Source organism: Aplysia californica, unplaced genomic scaffold (genome assembly GCF_000002075.1).
Source record: "Aplysia californica isolate F4 #8 unplaced genomic scaffold, AplCal3.0 scaffold00056, whole genome shotgun sequence".
NCBI lineage: Eukaryota > Metazoa > Mollusca > Gastropoda > Aplysiida > Aplysiidae > Aplysia > Aplysia californica.
The window spans coordinates 19,277-22,335 of NW_004797326.1; positions in this window are offsets into that span (position 1 = coordinate 19,277).

Consider the following 3,059-nt stretch of genomic DNA (forward strand, 5'->3'; position numbering starts at 1 on the left):
CTGTGTGTGTGTGTGTGTGTGTGTGTGTGTGTGTGTGTTTAAAGCGATTTAAATACATTATTTGCCTATACACGTACCTACAGTATTTGTTCTTAACGTTTCTCTTGTTCGTATTCATACAACAGGTCTAACGGCGCGCCGCCAACAACTTTGCTTTTCCTTTTTTTTTTCGTTCCCCTTGTATCGTTAGTTGTCGAGGGGAGGTGCACTTTTCGGTCAAGGGCTTTTTTACCATTAAGCAGTAGGTGGCTTCTGTTGTAGATATACAATGTGATGCTATTCTGTTGGAGGACCTCTTTGACATCATTTCACCGCCAATTGATAAGCATGATATTTTTTGTTTCGCTCGTCATGAATCAATCACAGCCAAGTCAGTTTGTATGTTGAGCTTTTCGTTTTTCTCACTCAAGATGGCATATGCAGATCCAGGTTTCGCTTTGAGAGCAAAAAAACACAAAAAACCCAACCAAACCCCCAGCAAATCTCGTTCATTTGCATTTTGGCAGCGTCATATCTATTGAATCACTGCGCTGTAGAGTAACAAGTAGAGTGGGTCTAGGGTTAAACACCATCACCTATTTAACAATGGAGTTGGTTTATACACCACCAAAATTGATAAGTCTCGACTCCCCTTTCAAAGCCTGCTAACTTTAAACTTCGCAATGCCAAATTGAAGTCGTTTCTTAGAACCCCCCCCCCCCAACTAATTCTGTAGTTGAATTTGTCTTCAAGGCGAATATTTTCAGAACAGCAAAAATCCGAGGTTTTGCGGGTATTTCAATACGTGCAAACATTGAAAATGTTCTTTGAAACAACAGGCCGACTTGACGTAACTGTTTGTCACCGGCGTCTGTGTGGTATAGCCTACAGTGCAAGAAGTAGTCATTTCGAAAAAAAAAATTTGCAAGTGAAATGTCGATGTGGAGCCACTGATCTTTTCTGAAGAGAGGCATCAGCAGATTTACAGTTGTACCCATAGGTCATTGCTGATTCGTGATTGAATCCAATACATCTTGAGGGAATAGACGTACCCTGATTTCTTTTGCAAATTTTGCAAATAAATCCTCCCTTGGTAGGTTTGTCCTTCTTATAGTTATAGACCTAGAATCGGGACTGCTCTTTAAAGTAAACCATGGCTTCATCAAAACAATATTTTTGGGGGAGCAGATATTGAAACATTTTTTTGGGGGTTGGAGGATAACTGTTTTTATCTTTTGAATGTAATGGTAATGTCCCCCGTTGTATGAGAAGGTTGCGTTATTTTAAAAATGAAACAGAAACGCGAGATCTGTCAAAAACCATTCTCTATATATCAGCGTTAAGCAGAAGGATGAGTGCAACACGGGCTTCGAGTTCAGTATAAGGTTTCTTGACAAGGGCCTGGTGAACGAAAATGACAAGGAATTGTTTCATTTCTTAATAGGTATCTGGTTTCCAGGTGTTGCAACTGGATGCTGGTTGCCAGGGTTTGGTGGTCTTTGCCATTGATTACCCAGTGATCTCGATCTCAACGCGTTTTTACTTGATTTCATCGCGTTCACACCTTTGCTCCTGGATCTCAGTGCGTAGTGGATTTCTTTGAACGATATGAACCTGTTCTTATGATCAGTAGTAGAATTGTAAATGGGCTGATTTATCAATGTCATGCTCATACTGTGCCGGAACAACCTAGGGGGAACTGCTGTCTTTTCCTTTCTCATCTTTGCTGTCGTCATTTTCCTCTACTTCTTTTGCATATTTGTTACTCTCTTGTGAACTGCTATTTCCGGGGTGCTTTGATAGTCGAAGCAGATTTTGTGCTTTTGAGGCTTGAGAGGTGAGCAGAGTAAGCCTGATTCCGTGTTTTGACTTTCTGTTGATATCCACCCCTTGGCGCTCATGTGATCTTATGCATTTGCATTTGCGAGCGCCGTAAAATCTTACTAAAACTAAACTAAATAAAACCCCAAGGGTTTTATCAACTCATGCGCACTGGCCAGCCAGTAGACACCTAATGCTATCGGTCGGACGGGTTGTGGGACTTTGATTCCACCTATACCAGGAATGCGAGTAAGTCGATTGTATTTCGGTTTCGAACTCATGGCATTTTATCTTCTAAATCTCTACTTATACTAGTTAAACTTTTAAAAATCTTGCTGATTTTTTTTCTTCCAGCTCTACATCTACATCAGTCTCCATCTCGTACTGTCAACATTTTCATCAGTCCCACCGTCCATTTCATCACTACGTTCTGAACGCTAGCTGTCTCGATGCCGAAATAGTATACTAACACTAAAATATAGATTTAACAGCACGCACACCTGATTCGATGTTGGCCGATTCTTTTGTAAAACCGTATGGGTATGCTATATCGTTAACGGCTTCAGGTTCAGTTTCCCCATCAGTATCCTTAATAGTTTTTAAAAAATTGTTGCTTATTTTTATTTTATTTTATATTTTTTTGGTAAGTGTTTTACGGCGCTTGCAACTGCATACGGTCATATGAGCGCGCGGGACGCACCTAATACATGTACTTTTAGTTGGTAGAAAATTTTGAATTTTGCCCGGGTGGCGGCCGAAGCCTACTCTTATCGATTTTAGATCACCAAGTGATCTTTAACGTGCACAACTTGCACACGGGCCCTCCGTGATGTTTCGCCCCTTGTCCGAGAAGGTTAGGTGTAGATCTTTCCTACCAGAAGATCAGGGATGTAGTAGACAGACAGCTGTAAGAAGGAGTCAAGGAGTAGCAGTAGAAAGGCTGTAGAAAGAGTCAGGAGCCCAGAGGAGGGGGTAAAGGAGGTGAGGGGGTGGGGGCAGAAAGAGGAGACGAAAGCAGACGAAAGAATATTGCCAGAGAGCAGGAAAGGAGGTGAAAGGAGACAATTTTAGAGAAGAAAATTTTGCGGTCGCTACACGGATTCGAACCCGGGACCTTTGAGTGAGAGGCCAACACCTTAACCTCTAGGCCACAAGAGCCCCCTTACATTTATTTATTCATTTATTCGTTTATTTATGCTGTTCCAGACAGAAGGTTTGAGTTCAATTCCCAGTATCTTGGTCTGTTTGTAGAGATACAA